Source organism: Pimephales promelas, chromosome 20 (assembly GCF_988280905.1).
Source record: "Pimephales promelas chromosome 20, fPimPro1.hap1.1, whole genome shotgun sequence".
NCBI lineage: Eukaryota > Metazoa > Chordata > Actinopteri > Cypriniformes > Leuciscidae > Pimephales > Pimephales promelas.
Window position 1 is genome coordinate 29,612,513 of NC_142788.1, and position 22,990 is coordinate 29,635,502.

The 22,990-nt window shown below is 37.0% G+C and overlaps 1 protein-coding gene across 2 annotated transcripts in view; it reads right to left on the reverse strand.

Annotated features, from left to right (window-relative positions):
* Positions 1 to 22,990, reverse strand: part of dlgap4a (DLG associated protein 4a) — a 148,544-nt gene that overhangs the window by 99,629 nt on the left and 25,925 nt on the right. For both annotated transcript variants that reach the window (XM_089124466.1, XM_039652552.2), the window contains one exon: positions 2,290 to 2,389. The gene's annotated coding sequence lies outside the window, so the exon portion shown is untranslated. The remainder of the gene's footprint in view (positions 1 to 2,289; positions 2,390 to 22,990) is intronic.

Genomic DNA, 22,990 nt, shown 5'->3' on the forward strand with positions numbered 1-22,990 from the left:
GATCACTGCTATTAAAGCTATTAAACTGTTTAATGCGTCATGCAGATGCACATCTCTGAACTGATTTAGTTGATTTATCATACATTTTTAAAAGAAAAAGCTTACTGGAAAAACACACACCTAACAAAAATATATTGCTAAGTTATAAAAAAAAACATTATTTTTCAATTTTCTTTGAATGTTTAGTTCGTCGTCTTTTTAGAATGATTTAAAAACGGAACATTCCATTTATCATCGTGCAAACATAATTTCGGAATATTCAGAGAACATTCAAAAGTAACGAGTGCAACATTTAAAAAACGTTAGATGAACATCCAAATAAAGGTAAAAAAAAACTTGTACTAATGTTTTGAGAACATTATTAACTCTTTCCCCTTCAGCGTTTTTTTTTTTTTTTTTTTAAGTTGCCTGCCACCGCCAGCGTTTTTGATCATTTTCACAAAACTGTCATGGCCCCCAGAAGAATTGTGTTGTATGAATATCTGAACACACATATAAAAAAAAAAGGATCATGTAGAAAGGATCTGTAATGTCAAATGTACCAGTTTTGGAGCCAATATCATGGTATTGTTATGCATAAACTACAAGCGGCCATTCTCCCATGCTTGACGATTTTATATATTCAGCTTGACCATCACAGGAATAAATATCTTATGGTCGTCTCCCAAAACGACCGCACAATTCAACACGTATCCGGTAAAGTTCTAGTTTTGGATGGATCGTCCGTCTAAAAGTTATTGGCAAAGGTAAAGATGCAGCGCCCATCAAAGTGATGAAAATGCAGCAGAGGTTTTTTCCTCAGTGGAGGTCACTCATCGGCATTACGACTTCATAAATCTGTGGCGCGTACAGCCGGCTGATGAACAATTGGCAGGCAGCCCATCAATCTGCACACAAATCTCCATGTTTGACTCTTCATATACAACACCGGCCCCCAGGGGCCACTCGCTCAATCTCAAGAACACTACAGGATCAACTAGAAAAAATGAGCATGTCATGAAGGTTAAATCAAATTGGCTTTTGTTGACCATGTTGCCTACGTGCACGTTGTCGCGGTTAGGGGACATTGTACAGATGAATTCGTTTATAGACCACCAGCGCTCCGATAGGGAGTCATTTATCTTTTCGACAACAAAAAGTCTGCCTTTCCTTTAGGAGAGTTCAGAGCCTCAAAATCTCATGCATGCACAAGCCAACTCTGATTCGCCATTTCCAGTCAAGATTTGAGCTAAAAGACAAGTCTGAGAGGGTGCTAGACAATTCAGACAAGACCTCGTTTCATTATTGATTGAACAAGACTGCGAGAGCACAGACTTGATCTTCCCGTTCTGAAGTACATTACACATGCAGCAAATCAGCACAACCAAGGCCACTGCGCTGGGAAAGTGAACAATGAAAAAACAGCAAAGGCACAATGCTTGTGTTCAAAGGCGTTTCAGCAAACGCAGCATGCTGGAAAACAGCAGTTCTCAACTGGTGTCGGAAACCAAACATGATGGGAAAATAACAAAATGCAACTATCATGGATACTTCAAATGACATAAGCAGGATTACCAACTTTTAAAAGGAAGGTGAAAACCCTTCACACATCTTTAGTCGTTGGCTACCTTAGTGAAAATTAATAAAGCCAAGGACAAAAATTTCAATCAATTTAAAGTACAAATAATACATTTCAATACTAATATGTTTTTTTTTTATAAATATTTAAGAATTATAAATATATAATATAACATATTATAGATACAACTTAATTAAAAAATATATTTTAATTAATAATCATTTATTTTTATAATACATTTCAATGATAATATTATGGTATTACATTCTGGCTAATTATCTGTAAATAAATATATATAAATATTTTAAGGAATATATTTTAACAATATTTGATTTTAATTAAATACTAATTTAAATAAAAATACATTAAATGTTTTTTTTAATAAATAGCGTTATAAATTATTATATATAAGTAATATAAATATTAGGTAAACAATATTTTAAACAACTTTAATAAACAATAATGTATTTTATTTAAACACTAAATTCAACAAATTATTACTACAAATTATACATTTCAATAATACTATATTTCTGATTTTTTCCAGTTTTTCAGTTTAAATTGCATAGTAAAATTCCATTAAATTGAATTGAATACTAGTAAATACTAGTAAAACTAGAGCTTAATAAAACATTTTGTATAAATCTTAATGAAACAAGCGAATGAAACATCACAGCTGTCCAATCTGTGCAAAACCCAGTTGAGAACCACTTTAATAGGAGTCTCCTTACCTCGGTCGGGTGTTTACATGCTCATCATTGCGTTCGACTGAACGGACGGTCCGGAGCGCTCCTCACATTCGGACAAATCCTCACTGCGGTGTGTGTCATTCTGAAAGCACAGTTAAACATTCACATCAGAACCTTCATATTCCTCCAAAATGAACACATTCAGGGTTTAAGCAGCTCAAGAGGATGAAATTAATCTTCACAGATAATTAGCCTGCATATAATACCACAATCGAGAGACTAATGATTGACTAAACGTTCAGTCTTTGCATTGTGTGGTGTTTCAAAAAGCCAAACACTGTTTTTTGTTAAGATAAACTAATAGTTGTTCCCTTCAACACGCCACACGATTCACAGCACAAATAATTAGAGTCATGAATTTATTTACATCTTAAATATGAGCAATAGTGATGCTGTTTCAGCAAACGCCGCTATTACTCAAGATTCAGTCTAAACATTACAGGATTTAATGAATGTCTGTCTATTAAAGATTCTCCACTGCTGAGAAGCACACAAATGGGTTCAGGTAAAGCTTCCTGAGTCACCGAACATTTATTAAAGGATTAAATATCCTTAAAACATTGCCCTCAGCGATATAATTTGGGTTTTATTGCACCAAGGTCTGAACCAAATGAATTCAGCGGCAGATTCAATAAACAAAGCGAGTACGAACAGCTCACTCAAATCTAATGAAAGGGAATGGAGATCTCCCCGTCCATGTCCGAATATGATGATTTTAATCCTGGGGTTGATCAATTACTCTCGTCGCCAAAAAGAAATAGAAAAAAAAATGCGATAAAGTTTGAATCAGTGTTAACCTTTATTTCATCAGCCATTCGCTTTTATTCAGAGCTGGATATTTTGTACACAATGTTATTCACAAAGAAAGCCAGACCACACTAATGTATAATGGTCCAATGCAAACTCAGCATTCACTATCATTTACAATGTATCAGGATGGATGGATGGATGGACATAGAACTATAAATCGTCCCCTTGGAATTATAAGGTTCTATCTGACATTTTTGTCAAAATTGAGTTATTCACATATTCTTATTCTGTGACAATTTATTTACATTCTGTGATGTGTTTTGTACATTAAGGGTCCCTGTTATTTTTATGTTTGAAAGAAACTTGTTCCCCATACACATTTTCCTATATGGAATGCAAAAACTTTGAAGCTCAATATCTCAAAACTGTTCAGAACCTTATAATTCCAAGGGGACGAAATATAGAACTATAAATAATTAAACAAACAAAAACTATAATTAAATTTAAAATATAATATATGATTATAATATATATATATATATATATATATATATATATAAATATATATATATAAATGCTAATATATAAATAATACATAAATGGAACAATATATAAATGGAAAAAAATGTAAAAAAAATGCAAAAAAATATATATATACACACACACACATATATATAGGCTATACAGTATATATATATATATATATATATATATATATATATATATATTTTTTTTTTTTTTTTTTTTTTTGTGCATTTTTTTGCATTTTTTTCCTCTCTAAATCACACTTGCTGTATCTTTGAATGGCCGTTCAATAAAGAAAGATGTTTTTGGCAGCAGTATCTACCACAGGAGTCACTCAAACAGCAGGAGTAGTTGAAATGTTTGGTGTCATATTCTGTGGAGGGATTCAATCTTGCACAACAATGTCATGTCAGTGAACACACAGGCTTGTTTTTCATGCTCACTCCTACTGGCGTCTGCACACACAGCTGCCAGTGACCGTTTCATTCCCTTTACATCTCTCTCTATCTTTATCTCTCGCCATCTCTCCCTCCACCCACACTGCGACACAACTATGACATCATAGAGGAGGCAATACAAGCTCACATCATAATCATAACAGAATGTCCAATGCATTTCACTGTATGTTAGGAAACAAATATACAAAATGAAAATTTTACAACATTCTCCGTCAAGGTTCGCCAGTCTCGCCTCTAAGAAAGACCCAATTTGAGGCCCCTTGTGAAGGACCACTGAATTATTCATGAGCACATTCTCTGCGGGCACGAACAGCAATATGAGCAGAAGAAAACGCTGAGAGGAACTGATGTCACAGGGTCACAGGCTTATTTTAGTGCCACGCTATACGCTGAGTCCAGAAAACAACAACAACAACATGGACTGTTTTACAACCCAAGAAGATTCTGCCTCTCTAAAAGGAGAACTCCGGCACAAAATCAACCTATGGTCTAATAACAAGTTTGACTTGTCGAAAGTTCTCAATAGTTACAAAGTTCTCAATGCTTCGTTTTGCATGTAGGGACCCTCATTATGTTACTGTGTTAGTGTGGGGCTATTTTGAGCCTTGTTAGTGGTATTAACTAGCGATTTTTAATTTTCATTACTCCATGCCTATATACTAGCGTATATGCTAAACGGTTTTTAGAGATCAAACTCTTTACATTCGATTATCATGAAAACAAATCTCAGAGACCAGTCGACTAGGTGTGTAATTAGACCAAAGGTTCATTTTGCGCTGGGGTTGTCCTTTAAATCAGATCAGCAGAACATTTTTGATAATGAGTTTAATGCGTCGGGTTATATACTTGCATAATGCACAGTAAGTATACACAGCAAGATGCTGACGTTTGAAAAATAATGTGTGGTTATGTCTGGAATAAAATTAGTTTTACATATACAGCACAGAGTGAAAATGGCACGAATATGACATATTGGGCAATTATATACAACACAGCATGAAGAGTTTGATGTTTGGTGATCGTGCGTCATCTCTTGCTGTCTACATTCAATTCACACGAACTGACCGACAGTAAACACAGCTGGATTCAACAAAGTTTGTGAAATTAAACATTTATTAGATATTCAAAGATTTGTTTACACGATATATATGCTGATGGTAAATGAGAAAGTAGAGTTAGTCCTTTATTATTAATAATATAAAGACAAAGTCCTGCTTCCGACACATCAGAATGCCCATATTATAAAAATGCCAAACATGCCACTACCTCCACATAACAAAATAATATTACACAAATCACAGACATTTATATAATTAAACTTTCATTTATTTTTACCTCTATAATTAGGGATGCACTGATACAACACTTTTGGCACATACCGATATTTCTTTATATTTGAAAGCTGATAACCAATATATTGGCTGATAAACATTATGGGACTGTTAAACAGAGACCGGCGTAAACTAACGAAGATGAAATAAGACAAAATAAAAGTCCTGCTTCCGACACGTCGGCCAAACAGAAAAACGTATTGGCTAACACCGATATTTTTAAAAATGGCAAAAATTCTATTATCTCCAGTTCATTAAAAAATTATATTCCACAATCACAGGCATTCATATTGTTCAACTTTTATTCATTTATACCTCTATAATTAGGAATGCACTGATATGAAAATTTTGTCCAAAACCGATATTTCTTAATATTTGAAAGCCGATAACCGATACATTGGCCGATAAACGTTAGATTGGACTGTTAAACAGAGACCGGCATAAACTAATGAAGATGAAATTACAAAATAAAAGTCCCGCTTCTGATACATCGGCCAAACAGAAAAACTTATCGGCCAATACCGATATTTAAAAAAATGCCAAACATTCTACTACCTCCAGTTCATTAAAAAATAATATTCCACAATCACAGGCATTCATAATGTTAAACTTTTATTCATTTATACCTCTAATTTGGAATGCACTGATATGAAAATTTTGTCCAAAACCGATTTTTCTTAATATTTGAAAGCCGATAACCGATACATTGGCCGATAAATGTTAGATTGGACTGTTAAACAGAGACCGGCGTAAACTAGCGAAGATGAAATAAGACCAAATAAAAGTCCCGCTTCCGATACATCGGCCAAACAGAAAAGCTTATCAGCTAATACCGATATTTAAAAAAAATGCCAAACATTCTACTATCTCCAGTTCATTAAAAAGTAATATTCCACAATCACAGGCATTCATATTGTTAAACTTTTACTCATTTATACCTCTATAATTTGGAATGCACTGATATGAAAATTTTGCCAAAACCGATATTTCTTTAGATTTGAAAGCCGATAACCGATATATTAGCCGATAAAACATATTAGACAGGACTGCTAAACAGAGACCGGCATAAACTAATGAAGATGAAATTACAAAATAAAAGTCCCGCTTCTGATACATCGGCCAAACAGAAAAACTTATTGGCCAATGCAGATATTTAAAAAAATATGCCAAACATCTCTCCAGTTCATTAAAAATTTAACTCGGCAAACCCAGAGTTTCATATTTAGATGGGATTCGATTGCTCAGAGAGCAGGAAACAAATCATTTGCTCTTTGACAGAGACTGTGTAAAAAACAACAACATACAGATGTGTTTAATTCAGATGAAATTTAAATCACAAATCTGTGAAATACAAATCCCATCTGAATAAGCAGAGCAAAAACATCGAATCTCAGCACTAGTCAAAACACGCATTATCAAACAGACTAAATCACATTCAAAAAAGACAAAAGACTGTCAATATTCTGCCCGTCCAGAGACACATTATTTGCGACAAGCTGTGTTTTGCTCTGAATGAAAAATCGCACCATCTGGGGAATAAATGTGGGAATATATTTTCACCATTTCCAGTGATATTCATTTTGCCGTCACAGATTCGTTGACTGGTCTGTGGCACCGTCTAATTCACACTCGCCCACACATGAAAGTTTCATGTAGGTGTTCTCTACCTGGAAGACCCACAGTAGACACCAAACCAGACTAACAAGCTAGATTGACATGTGATTTACTCAGTAACACACACACACACACACACACACAGATATTGCAGTGGATGGAGGCTGAAAGGTTGTCAAATGAAATCTTTATGGGGTAAATGGCCAAATATCCCTCCTGCCTTCCCATTTAGAGATTCATCTGCTCGCTAGCAAAATCCCATTTCCAGCCTGTCATCCACACCCGTGATGATTCCAGTGGGAAGTTCAGTTTATTTAGAGTCATAGAAAGAAGCGCTGCGACTCAGTGGGTTCATCCAGGAGCTAATGGCTGCTTAGCGCCCTGCTCTCCAGAAACTCATACATAATGCTTGGGGTGTGTGGAAGAGGCATAATAACTCGCACAATACAACACAGCCGGCGATGGAGAAATCACAAATGAGATCTCTTTAAAATCTCAATATTTTCTCATAGGTGTCAATGCAATTAAATGGAAATGTGAGAGACTTTTCTGAAGTACAGTCATCAGAAGAGATCTCAATGTCTCAAACTGTGCTGAGATTCCTAAATCTGTCAGTCAACCGAGTCAGAGATCTCAATATGGACTCTAACATTTCTCATTAAACTTTCAATCATGCCTCTATAACTAAGTGATGCACTGATATGAAGATTTTGGCCGAAATTGATCATTTGTTCTATATTTGAAAGACTAAATTTCCTAAATAAAACACCCAAGTGTCAACAAGATTTTCTGAAGAGATTTCAACAACCGTCTTAGGCTATGTTTACACGGAAACGATTCTGAAGAGGAAACGCAAAATTGGCGTTGCGTTATCACTTTTTATTCTGCGTTTAGACGAGCGTTTTGGGTGTGAAATCCGCGTGCAGATGGTGACGCAAAAGTCTATGAAATTCACTGTAGTATGCACTCCAGGTGGCTAAGAGTGCATACTACAACAACACAAGCCCGCGCACCTGCATACAACCTTGCAGACCTTTGCGTTTTTACCGTCTACACGGGAACGCGGCGGTGGGGCGTTTTAAAGATTTCCACTCTGGAGGGTGGTTTCACTTTTTTGCGTAAAATATTTTTACGTTTTCACCCGCGAGCGTTCTCGTGTTCCATCCTCAGGCCCTGTTTACACGAGAACGATCGCAGGTGAAAACGTAAAAATATTTGATCGGATGTGCCTTTCGTTTACACGGCTACGGCGTTTTTGGGGCTCAAAAACGCAAAAAAGTGAAACCACCCTCCAGAGTGGAAGTCTTAAAAACGCTCCACTGCCGCGTTCCCGTGTAAACGGTAAAAACGCAAAAGTCTGCTTGACGGTGAAAGTTGTATGCAGGCGCGTGGACTTGGTGTTGTTGTATGCACTCCTAGCCACCTGAAGTGCATAATACATTGAATTTCACACACTTTTGCGTCTCCATTTGCACACGGATTTCCCACACAAAACGCTCGTCTAAACGCAGAATAAAAAAAGATGACGCAACGCCACTTTTGCGTTTTCTCTTCAGAATCGTTTCCGTGTAAACAAAGCCTCAGATGTGCCAAAGTCTGAAGTCAAAATACCCAGCATGTCAACAATTAACACATTTGCTTCTGTTTTGGATATTTAGCGGAAAACATTTGAGTTGAGAGATACAGTCTAAACTGAGAAAATACACAGCATTGGTGTTGACTGATGAATTTGCACATGGGTGGTCTTAAAGCATTTTAAAAACCACCACATAGAATATAAACAACATTAAAAACTTGATTTTCTCCACAGGGGGTCTTTAATAAAATTAATTATGTATGCTAAGCTCACCCAGACAGCAAACTGACATTGAATCAACGTGGAAACGACGTCTCTCAAGACATAGAAACAACGTTGATCTGGCATTGTTTTACTCATCGAATTAACGTTGAACCAACATCAGACGCGGCATTCTTCAAAGCTAACTGAAAATCGAAGCAATTGGTTTGCTTTCCTAACGTTGAAACAACGTTGATTTCAAGTTGATTTTCCGTTAGTTTTGAAGAATGGCGCGTCTGATGTTGGTTCAACGTTAATTCGATGAGCAAAACAAAGTTGTTTCCACGTTGATTCAATGTCAGTTTGCTATCTGGGAAGTGTCTTCAGCAGTAAGCAATGTTCTACTCGCTCCCCTGGAAGTAATCGTGAAAACAGGTTTTATCTTTAGCATTGGAAAAAAAGGTGGCTGTGTGAAAAATATCTCGCCAGAAAAACCCTTATGGGGTATCACGGTACATGTAACAAAATGGCTCAATTTGTGCAGGGTGCAGGATCTGTCTGTTGGCTTTTTCCGGGTGTTTCTCTGGGTGAGACAGGGTCTTTAACAAGCATCGCCACACTGACAGAGTTGTCACAGCGATGCCGTTTCCAATAGAGTACCTGATTAAACTGCCACAGTTATCAGACCACAGCGCTCATTTACAGTCTGAAGCCATGCATTTCCAATAGCAACACCATGAGTGAGAGCGAGGAGGCAAATGGAGACACGGATCAACACTGGAAAGGCCAGAAAGCAGGATTAAAAGATCAGATCGAGATGAACGCTGAGAAAATCTCAAAGTTTGATCTTTACAGAAGAGCTCCTGATTTCTAAAGCAGAAACTTTAATACCATGAGAGCATTGAATCACTTTACACAAATTTCACACAACAGTTCTCTTACAAAACCGTGAGCTGACTAACTAGAGCATTGGCCACTCAAAAAGCCGACTTTGCCAGAAAAATGAATCGAAGATAGCAGTCAAGAAAAATGTCAATTATTAATATATTCTACCCATTACTGAAACAAATAGATTAAAAAAAATGGTGTTAAAAATGGACACTTTTAGTTAGTAGCTTAGGTGTATTTTTAGTAGGGATGCATAAAACTCTTTTAATAGCCAAACATTGTTTTATGGCGATAACCAATAAATGTCTAATATAAAAATTTAAACTACTTTGTCTAAACAAAATGTAAATTATTTACGCAATTGTATCTAAATTAAAAATCTATATATATAGTAAAAAAACACTAAAAACTTTTTTTCATTTTACAAGTGAATTTAGGCATCACAACATTATGATGTGCAGTACAACAAATATTTTTATTTTTACTATTTTTATTTTTACTAATTATTAAGAGATCTGCTAAATTATATGTTTAATATAAAAGTAATATAGCGATACAAAATAAAAAAAATAATATATATATATACACACACACACACATTTTTTATTAGAATTTAAGTTATTGTATTTTTATTTATGTATTCTTATTGCATTTAACTGCATTATTTCAATTGCAAAAGCTATAATTAAAAATAACAACAAATATTTCAAAACAGAATGTGGAAAAAATGTGAGTTTCATTATATTTATTAGTCATTATAAGTTATTGGGTTCTTCTGACAAAGGTTGGATCTGGAAAAAGTCCATACACTGTCTCAACGCTGTCTAAACACTGGCTCACATTTTTTTTGTAAAACTTAAATATGCAAGACAAAGACACTTATTTGATCTGTATGCAAATTGCAATAAAAATAACATCTTTAAAAAAAGCTTTTCTTTCTCATTATTTTGTCTTGTTTTCCAGGACAAATATCAAAACATTCTTTACTAAAATGATTTAAGATTTAAGCTTTTCTGAAAAATGTTTCAAACTTAAGTGAGTTTCTCATAAACTCAATTCATTTTGATACATTTTTCAGAAAACAAGACTATTTTCAAGTCTCAAAAATCCAGAGTAAGAACATAATTTGGCATTGCGCTGAACTGAATGCTCGGCCCAGTCAAATTCACTTCGGTTTGCAGCACTACGGCATTTAAATATCTGAGCCGAGAATCGCACACCCAAACTGCATACCAAAAGCACATCACAAAACATGAGAGAGATCACAATAACGCTTGCAATGGCGAGATCCCTGGAGATCCTCACCTCTCGTACGGAGGTTCAGACCAGCCATTCGAGCACAATGCGGCAAGCGTCTCGTATTAGCATTGAGAGAGAAAGACAGCGAGACGCACATACTGATGAGGGTTGCAGAGGGTCTTGCATTTACTGTAGAACAACAACTGCACAAACATGCCATTCACATACACGGCGTCCTTTTGATGTGCTGAATCATTGTTACTTCATACAAAAGAGGACATGTTTATTAATCTCTGTTCTCATTCATTTCACCCAGTAAACACAAACACTCTCCTAAAACCCCCGAACAATAGGCCGAACTCTCTGTGAACTGCACTAAACGTCTCAGCGGATAAACTCCATCCGCGTCTGACCATCGAGTGACTCGTTCTCTTTCTCACCTGTAGTTTGTGTAACCGGTATCTGTGTGTTCCCGAAGCGCTGTCACCGTCTGAGAGCATCGTTCTGCAGCGGATGCTGAGACATTCACTGGTTTCATGGATTAAAGCAACACATTCAGCTGCCTACAGCCTATTTATCACCTGATGTGTCTTTTACAAAGTCTTGATTTTGTTTTTTTTGGCTCAACTAGAACAGGTTTTCAGGTTTAAATGTTCAAAAACATAATTTTTTTCATATTCTCCATTGTTGCAGCTCCTCTCTTCCCAGTCTGTCAGTAACGCTCCGGGGTGAGTTTCCCGTACAACAATGTAGTTCGCAGCTTCACTGCCATAGTACGATTCATCGTTAGAGAAATCAACTAGCTAGTCGCGACTGTTTCCCGAAACCCACTGTCGCAAAGTATCGTTCAACCACGTTGGTTTCGCACGTGGTGGAGTAATAGCTACTTTTAATGAAACTACTTTTAATTTTTATATCTAAATTAAGGACTATTTCTAATTATTCTCAGTTATTTTGCTTTATTACCGGACTCAATATTTGGCTCGTTCTTACATAGCAGAGCACGTTCGCACATGCGCACTCTTCAAAATCGGTACTTTAAATCTTTTGACAAACTAAAAGACGTAAATTACATTTGTATGTATTCTAAATAAAAGGCACTGGTTGTACTGAACGTCAGCTTGCTTATTTTGCTCAAGATAACAATTTATTACGTCCAAATGTCATGTAATATAGAAACGATGCCTCTAACCACAGGTCGAGAGCTGTCGTTCAAACCGATGCTGTTTGCGAATGTTCGTTGGAACGACTGTTTCGGGAAACACCGACTCGTTGAACTGTGCTGATAACGACGGAACTTGCGACCATAGTTGGCTAACGATGCTTTCGGGAAACGCACCCCTGTTCAGTTCCTGTCTCTATGAAGCCCCTCCTTCTGAAAAGCACACTGTGCTCTGATTGGTCGGCTGGATCAGTGTGTTGTGATTGGTCAAGCGCTTCGAGTGTGTTTGGGGAAATGTCCCGCCCATTTCCATAACCGCCAGTTTCAACACACTACTAACTCAACCAGGCCCCGCCCCTTTATTCTGCTTATTACACTCTTAGAAGAAATGGTTCTATTTAGAACCAGAAATGGTTCCATCCCCCGCTTCATATATGGAACTCCAAAATGGTTCTATATAGAACCTTTTTTTTTGGTAAAAGGTTCTATTGGCCAAGTATGGAACCCCAGGGTTCTATATAGAACCCAGAGGAACCCTTTTTTAAGAGTGTATAGAACCTTTTACCAAAAAATGGTTCTATATAGAACCATTTTGGAGTTCCAAATACGTAGCGCTGATAGAACCTTTTAAGATTCTATATAGAACCTTTTCTTCTAAGAGTGTAATTATTTTAATGAGGAATATTGTGACGTGTTCGTTCCCGGAAGAAACTCAAGACTACAATTGAGGCGTTTCAGGGAGTTCAGAAACACTGACACTGATATAGATAAGAACTTTTTTTTTATGCTCAAACAGCAACATTACACACTAAAGTTGGTTTTGCTTTTAATATATGAGATGGAGACTAAACTGAATAAACTTGAACGTGAACAACAGGAAGAGGAAAAATTATTCTCCTTTGGCCCAGAATCACATCACCTTCCTTCCTAAAGCAGTGTGTGGTGGAGAGACGCTAAGAGTGCAGGGTTCAAACAGAGGAAAATAGTTATTTAGAGCCTCTTATTTCTGTCTCTTGTCCTATGATGAATCCCTAACACGCTCATTCTGTCCTGAGTGACCAAAGAAATGGGACACGGCCTGCAGTGATACATTCCGAGAAGATCAAAACTATTACGCTCCACTTTTCTGCAATGTGGCGGCCCGTGACCTCTGATTCTGTACGCCTCAAACTGTGAAGGGTCAAAGTATATCAGCAGAAGATGATTACCACTCATCTCCACTACAAATAGGAAAAAGAGGCGACAATTTGCAAGAGCTCACCAAAATTGGACAGTTGAAGACTGGAAAAATGCCTGGTCTGATGAGTCTCGATTTCTGTTGAGACATTCAGATGGTAGAGTCAGAATCTGGCGTAAACAGACTGAGAACATGGACGCCATGTTAACGTTACCACTGTGCAGGAACCAGAGCAAAAATAAGAGCAGCGACATTCCTTCAGATCCAGAGGTGAAGAGCTGAATCATTTGTTTATAGTGACTTTCCAGACTGCTTAAAGAAACTGTTTTCTGATTAAAAAGTCCTTTTGAAGAGTGAATGCATGCTTAAGACCTTGATTCTCAAGCTTAGTTTGGAGGCATTTTGACTGTGAATTTGAAAAGATTTTCTTCCTCAGTATTGTATGTTCAGCATTAGGCTTGGGTATCGAGAATCGAGTATCGATTGGAACCGATACTAACTTTTAGTTTTTCCCGGAATCGTTCAAAAGTTAAAATTTCGATTCCTAGTTTCGATATTCACAGTCCGGCGAGCGGAAGAAGAAACCGCTGAACAACACCAACGAAGAAGCGTCTACCGGAAGTGTTGGCATAACCACGCGAGTCGAACATGAGTACCTTACGTCGGCGATCCAAAGTGTGGCTTTACTTTTCTAAAAATAACGAAATCTCGGCAAAATGCAAAATTTGTGACAAAAGGAGTATTTTTACAGAAGGAGTATTTCCTTCAGAAAGGCCGTTGGTTAGCAAGGTTAGCTAAACTTTTTTGACCCTGCCTCTTAAAAGAATCGGAATCGAGAATCGTTAGGAACCGGAATCGAAACAAGGAATCGGAATCAGAATCGTTCAAATTCAAACGATCCCCAACCCTATTCAGCATCTGAACACACTTAATCAAGATGCATTTACTTGATAAGCAAAATCACATATGACAACAAGTCATGATTACAAAGGCATTCATTATGCGCCTTATAATGCATTATATATGTTTATAAAGTTACAATGCATTATAATATTTGCAGATTCCTTTCTGCACCTAAAATTGGTTGTTTGTTACGATTTTTAATGCGTTACACTTTCAAAAGGTGCAGCAATGACTGGATAAGTATATTATGGGATTATAACTGTGGTTACAATTATTATTATTCACCATACAATTCATTACAAGGTGCATTGCAATGCATAATTAATACAGTAAAAACTATACTGGCTTTGAGTAAAGTTTCAAAATAGTATCTACCACAGTGGGTTCAGACAAATAAACTTGTTTTCTCAATATTTCTGACCTGAATGACAGATTTTTTAAAAGCATAAAAAAAAAAAAAATCACATAATTTTGATACATTTTAATATCTCTAGTAAAATATGCAGCGATTATTAGGTAAAAGTGAGGAAATGAATTAATTATCATGCAGATATGATGGCAGGATTAAAACCAGGCATGAGAAAAGATTGAAACTCCAACGGCTTAAACTGACAACCATTCCAACCTCAGAGATTAGCTGGATACGGCATGCTGGGAAAAAGCAAAAGAGAGGGAGAGCGAGATTTTGGTATTCCCTTCAGGTTTAGTCGTTTTCTCCTTCATATATTCCTGAAGCTCTTGCTCTGGCTGTATTTCCCCCTCATTCACCCCTATTGGGTTCCTTTTCAGCGCTGATTAAATTAAAAAACAACAGCTCCACTGAGGACAATAATACAGAGCTACAAAAATCCCATTTAGAGACCCTCGGGAGACACTTCAGCAGTTACAGAGTGGGCCGATTACAGTGTGAATAAACAGCACAATGTTCAAGCCTTCCTCTTCCCGCTGTAAATACAACTAGCACAACCCAGAACGGCCTCATGTTACCGTAAATGGAAAGCCCAGCGTTACAGTAAGACATCCTGCAGTCAGCCGAAACGAACAGGCCTGTCATGGCAAATCACGTTTTACATCCATCAGCTCGCAGAACTGACCGTTGAAACGATTTTTACCAATCAAAGCAGACTATAGTTTCATGAAGCTAAAATGACATTTTCAGGACATGCTTTCCCTCAGATCTGTTAAAGGTCAGTGTTGTTTACAAGACCGTGCAGGCCAAGGATCTTTTCTGGAATAGACTTTTTCAATGTATCAATTTTGTCATTGTCTTTCTGTGAATGGCATTTTACATCATTTTTCAACATTCAACTTCAGATTTTTTTTTTTTTTGGTTGTTTTCTTGTCACATGCTCAAAGCGCTGTACACGCCAAGAAAGAATTATTTTTCTGTGGCCATGAAAGATACACTTTTCTTAGAATAAATGAATAATCTAAACTGATTAATTGATTGTAATATTAATTTACAATAATTAACTGACCAAAATATTCATACTTAATCATAACAAGTTATGAGTTATTATTAACATTTCCCCTTTGAGCTAACTGGATACTTGAGAGTGTTTGTCAGGAACTCGCTCCGTCCCGCACAGGATCATGGACCGCCAGATTCACAAAGTCTTCTCCCCCAGATGAAGGTCAGTCCTGAGGAGAGACGCTAAATGATGGTGTCAGCCTGGATCTAGGGACTGTATCTCTCTCTCTCTGTCTCTCCTCGGGGAAATCTCTGACAGAACAACATGATATCTGCACTGTAAGTGGAGCTCCACTTCACAACGAAAGAGATTTGGTATCTGGAGATCTCATCTATTCAAATTGTGGCGCATTCGAATCATAGTTAACTTCACCAAGATGCGGCTTTGATTTTCCACTTGTGTGCTGATATATTCACCCTGGTTTTCTGTAGTTGCTGAATTAAAGCATTTGGCCCCGACAGCGAGAATCATCAATGCAGAAATATCCTTATATGACTAACAAATCAAGTGGTAGAATGATTTGAAAACATCTCTTGAAAAAACTCTAGGGTTCTTGACTACATTTTGAAGAACACTTTATGCCATAAAGGTTCTAAGGCAAAATGTCTTACATGAACAATTACAGGTTATTTGAAAAAATAATAATAATCAAGTGAAAGCATGTTTATGAGATGTTAGTTCATACAATTGAATTAAAACAAATAATGAATTAAAATTAAAACTAAATACATCATATGTCCAACGGTCAGTCATGAAAGCTTTGAGCTATACTGGGACCAGCCACTGGGGGCGATCGAGACTCTGGGTTTATGAGCTATACTGGGACCAGCCACTGGGGCGATCGAGACTCTGGGTTTATGAGCTATACTGGGACCAGCCACTGGGGGCGATCGAAACTCTGGGTTCATGAGGTATACTGGGACCAGCCACTGGGGGCGATCGAGACTCTGGGTTTATGAGATATACTGGGACCAGCCACTGGGGGCGATCAAAACTCTGGGTTCATGAGGTATACTGGAACCAGCCACTGGGGGCGATCGAGACTCTGGGTTTATGAGATATACTGGGACCAGCCACTGGGGGCGATCAAAACTCTGGGTTCATGAGGTATACTGGGACCAGCCACTGGGGGCGATCGAGACTCTGGGTTTATGAGATATACTGGGACCAGCCACCGGAGGCGTTCGAGACTCTGGGTAAATGAGGTACTGCTTTGTTCTCGATCGCCCCCGGTGGCTGATCCGAGTATAGCTCATAAACCCAGAGTCTCGATCGCCCCACTGCTTTGTTTATTGATTATCGAAAATAGAAATCTTTTGTGAATTAAATCTGATTTCATAATTAACACTGTTACTGAACTGAATCAACACTGAACCGACTCAAAGTGAATAATGACAATATTGTCTTTCTACTGCTGCTTAAAGCTGAACTCGTTTCACAATGAATGAACTTTACAGAGTTATTGAATGGAACTGAATCAACACTAAATTATGACACTAATGTCTTTTTGCAGCTGCTTTACAGAAGAATTGAATTCCATCATTGAATCTGTTATATTCCTCTTTATTACTGTAAAGCTGCTTTGAAACAATCTGTATTGTATAAAGCACTTTATAAATAAAGGTGAATTGACCTGATCAATGGAATTAAATTGAAATGATAACGTCAGGGATTCAGAGCGCCTCTCAACACAAGCATCATGTGCTGCTTTGACCTCAGTTTCCGTAAATGGCCTTTGCAGCCGGTGTTGTGAATGTTTGAGTATAATCGAGCACAAATAAATACTGCTCTCCACGATACGACCTTTTAAATTACAACCACACTTGAAAAAAAAAAAAAAAAATCACATAAATCACAGCAAACACAAAACTACACTGGAAAGCACCAAAAATAGTGCCGCTGCTTCAGGAAAGCTACATTTCTGAGAAGAAAAAAGGCGTAGAGCGGCTCCTCTGAGAGCGTGGGTCAATCCCACTGTACATTTGCAGTGCACAAGTGTCTGAGTGTTCAGCTGAGCGGAACGGACCCCTTTCCTGAGAGCAGAGAAAAGAGCCCATACCGTGTTCATCAGTCACAGCGTGAGAGAGCGGCACACGGATCCATCAGCGTTTCAACTGGGCTTTTCAGCTTTGCTGTGAATACTGAAGGCGCTTCTGGGTTTTTGATCGACCTGCTCTGTTGCCATATTCTGTGGTAAAGACATTGGATATTATTCAGGGATTAAATTGAACCAAAACCGAACACACTTTTAACCGCAGACAAAAGAGTTTCCCAGGCAGCATGCCAGTCGTTCTTCATGTCTACGGCACGTTTCCCAAAAGCATCATCAAAGGAACACGTTTGTAATTAACAAGAGCGCTGGACTGGTTTAATTCAAAGTGTGAGTAGAGCACATGCATATTTCTACTCTCCGTCCAGGTTTACTGAAGACATACAGTATCCTTGAGCTGATAACTGACAAATCTGTCCCAAATTTTTATATAATTCTTTAGAGCCTGATAACAAAAACAAAAGTCTCACCATTAAAAGACATGTCCCAAACACACAATTATAATGTTCTCAATATAATTTATAGCCTATATGACACACTTAACTGCAGTATTTTCCTGTTTTGAAGTGATTCTAATCATATTTCAAGTCATTCAAAACCATAATGGTGAAGAATGTGCACCTGAAGCGTCTCAGCAGAAGGAAATAATACATTATTTATCGGCCCTTTTTTTTAAATCGGGCCGATAACAACATTAAAAGTGAACATATTTTGGCCAATATGCGGGCAGATATATTGTGCATATATATATATATATATATATATATATATATATAAACATAGTACATACAAATATTTTCCTTTTTAAAGCCAGTGTGCAATAAACAATGAAAATGATGCTCTGAAATATGCAAGTTCATATTATGGTCAATAAATGGCCAGTTATTACTTAAAGGGATTGTTCACTTTGAAATAATTTTTTGGTATGTTTAGCTTACCTCAAGGGCATCCAAGATGCAAGTGTCTTTGTTTCCACAGTATTTTATATTTTTAGGTCAAACCGTTCTTGTCGGTCAGTCATATAATGGCGGTCTATGGTCACCACCTCAAAGAGCGTGCACAGAGAACTCCAAATTAAACATGATTTAATGACTCGTAAATGCAAGTACACATTGATGGCCTAAGACACGAAACGAGCGGTTTGTGTGAGAAAACGAACAGTATTTATATGGTTTTTACCTCTTGTAACCACAACCACGTCCAACTGATCTGAGGGCGCATTCTCTGTGCATGCTCTTTGAGGTGGACCCCATATACCTCCATTATATGATGAAAATATCAAAATTGAAACTACTGCGTAAACAAAGACACCAACATCTTGGATGCCCTTAAGGTAAGCTAAAACACACCAAAAATTAATTTCAAAGTGAACTATCCCTTTAAAAGACTATTTTGTCAATTGGAACTACAGTATGTTGATGATTACAAAACCAACCAATAAAAAATTGTTTTAAGCGACATTATCAGGAAAACCAGTTCATTCCATCAACGCAAGCAACTTTAAATCTCTACAAGATTTTAAATCTCTTTATTTATAAGACTTTAAATCTCTACATTTATTCGAGCCGTGCTGTACATTAAACACGTGAACGCATGCTGAATGTTCCCTTCACGCTCCACACGTCAAAACCCTTTGAGCTAAAACAACTTCTGTTCCCACTTCCCCCCGACTGAACTCCAACACAACCAAAGCTTTCTTTAGAACAAGTAATTATGCGACACCAAATATGCTACCATCTTGCCTTTGCTTTCACGCTGTGTACATTATTAGCGAGATTTAAGTCGCACTTAGTTTCAGCAGCCACTCAACCAACGGTAATGGTTGACGATTATTTCCCAGTCACAGTAGGGCACAAGATTTGAGATTTTCAAGTTCTTCAGTTAACTTTGAACGTGACTTTAAAATGAAACGGTTTTGCTTAGGCGAGTTCTTTCGTCTGAACCATTAATTGATTTTGTTTCCAAGAAAATCGTGTTTTTGTTCACTTCATTTGAGGAATAACTAAATCTCCAGCTGGCAGAGAAGAAAAGCGTAACAGCTTAATCTGAGGATACAGTGCAGAGCATGAAGCTTCTCCCTCAAGAGCAGAACATTCCCTTTTAAATCCCAGGCCACGACCAACCCCGTCAGCAGAGAGAGAAGTAAAGCTAAATGAGCTTTTCCCCATTTTAATTACTCAGGAAATCAGTACAAAAGCCTGCTGGCTCTCCGAACCGGGATTAAATGCACGAGTATTGAGGAAGAACGCTGATTACGCACTGCGGCTTTTCTTTGAGCCGTTCCTCGATTTCTAGATCCATTATCTCTTACTGTACAAATGCTAAAGTGGCTCATATATCTTTCTTAAGCAAAGCATAAGCATTAGTCCATTGGTAGTGACCAATAGGCCTGATCCGTGAAATTCTCCAGCCTGAAACTGATGATAATATGCCACAATTTCAGATCTAGCCTTTTTGAAAAAGTTACTAATGTGATATTAAAGATACATTAAGTGCAGATCTTCCTTTGCAGACAAAATTAGATCAAAATAGATCCGTTTTGTATTTACTTATAGGCACTACCAGAAGAAAAACGTAGTTTTTTCATGCACTGAGATTTGCTTCCATTGGTTATTTCCAAATTTAAGTGTTTAGTTGCACTTTATCCATTTATGTCTGTAGATTTCAATTACAATATATATCTTTAAAGTGTTAAAAGTAGTCTGAATATTTCATGAGTCCTGTTCAAATCTCATCAAGGTAGAAATGCTCACCTGGTGTTTTCATCAAAGGTAATGCATGGGAGGTCAAAGGTGAAGATGGAAGGCAGCTTGCGGTGTCAGAGAGAGAGCAGTAGTTATGACATGACTGCAAACCATTTACCTTGTCAAATTATTTCAAGGCCACTAGCCAGCACTCGATAATAGACTGATACAGCACCTAAATGCCTGTAGGATGTGCAAGTCATCAAAAACTCACCTAGCAACCACCAAGAAAGTCTTAGCAACCACATAGCAATGTATAACACACTACTCACTTAACCACATAGCTTTATCCTTAAAGTCTAAAACTTAAACTAATGAAAAACACATGGCTGGTCATTTAAATTTAACTGGACAAATAGATGAAAACTTAAAAATCAATTAGAAATGAAATTTCTAAAATTAATGAAAAGTACTAAAATTACAGTAATTTCTTTAAATTACTATACTCAGTTTTTCTAAAACTGAACTGAAAATTAATGAAAACACCACATCTGTTAAATTTACAGGGAAAAAACTGGCAGTTCTGGTTACGAGTTTTCCTGTTAAAAATACGGTAGCAACATTTTAGGTTTACAGACTTTCAACCTTATATAATTTTACAGCAATATACCGTATTTCAATATATTAATATCTGTTTTTTTTTTACCATTGTAATTCACTGACAGCCAACAATAACAGTAGTGATGGGAGTCACACGACCAATCAAAGCTTATCATAAATAGCTCTTCCAATTATATAATGACTTGTTTTTTTCACTTCCAAAAACTGTAAATTTAACAATATTTTACAGTAAAATTACATTAAATGTACCATTATATATATAAATGTATATATATATATATATATATATATATATACACTGTATATATCACAGTTATTTACCGTATATAGTAAGAAAACTTTCTGTTAACCAATTAACAGTTTTTCACTGTAGTCTTTTACCGTTAAAATCACGATAATTTTTTACATTTTTGTTGCAAAATCGTACTATATTGCATTCTCGCTGATGGTTTCGTTTAATTTACATCCCATTAGCTAAATATTTAGCAACAATATTGTAATAAACATTTTTTTCATTTTTACTTATATTATGTATAATTCATTTCTAAAATGAATAATTTGAATCAACCAATAAAATAGAATGAATACATTTCCAGAATTATATGTGAGAAATAATAGTAAATGTCACACACACAAAAAGCAATAGAACATTTTGTCGCTGGAAAAGTTACTGAAAATGCTACTGTCACATAAATGCTGCATGTGCATTTATAGAAATGCAATGACTGTTTACTGGGGTCGTAATGTACGATCTGACAATAAATAATGATAAAGGACAGACAAATGTGTACAGTGTGCTCTAGGCTTCAGTCCTTCACACTGACTTTACAGTTTTTCTAAAAACAGCAAAAAATATGTATACTTCTGTATACAACATATACATATACAACATCACCCGGAGGGGTTCGGATCACTTTCTCTGTTTGGAAACAGACTGAGATCTATAGGCAATACACATTACACACACTTTAAAATGAAACGCACTAATTATTTCCTCCCCGTGATCCTATATGAATTGCTTTTGAAAAAGTACCATATGACAATTCCTCCCTTTACATTGTGCGATTGACTAGCATTCTTCTAAAATAGCAGGATTCCTCATTGTGCTCTTTATCTCACTCCACTGTTCCACCCAGGACAATGAGACACAAAGAACGCTGTTAAACCCCAGATTGCCTTTTTATAGCAAAGTCTGTTGCATTTTCCCAAACGTTTAGCTCTTTAGCGCTGCCAGGCATGAATTTACCAGTGTTAAACTGCATCCAAAGCACATTCTGACTGTATAACCCAACAGCGAGTCGCTATCTGACGAATGAATGCATTTAAATGTAAATATTAGAGAAAGAAGCACTTTTGCAGAGGGATTTAAGTGTTTGAATTTCATCTCCACAGTGTTGGCGAGGTTTCGTCTGTACTGGAACGTGGCCGCTCAGGCAAACCAAAGGCCCAGATGCTGTTCTGACGGCTCCTCACTCTGCTTTTCAGAGCTTGTCTGTCTAGGAAGCAGAAGATTTCCAATTAGAATATGAGTTCGGAAATCTAGCACACTAGTACTTCTATATTTAATGCCGGTTGGACAGGAAACCTTAAAGTCCCCCTTTAGTCAAAAACTGCATCTCTTAAAACTCATCTTTGATCACCAAAACGACATATTTAGGCGTTTTTTTCTCTTGGAGAAAAATGTCTTCATGTCTCAAAATAGCTTGAATCTAAGTCGACACTCTTGCCTCATTTAGTATCCGCGGTTCTATGAATATGCAAATGAGCCCCGCCTTCACTCACTGCCTCAGCTCAGAGATCCACTGGTTGACGATCACACGTTGATCTGATTGGTTACATGGTCGTTTGTGACATCAGAAACACCAGCGAGTTTTTGAGACCGTCTTTGGTTCACCAAAGGAGTAGTTCACTTTTAAAAAAACCAATCCAAGATGTCCATGTCTTTCTTTCTTCAGTCGAAAAGAAATTAAGGTTTTTGATGAAAACTCATTGTTTACCTACGCTATCTCACGACCAATTCGTACGAATTCAT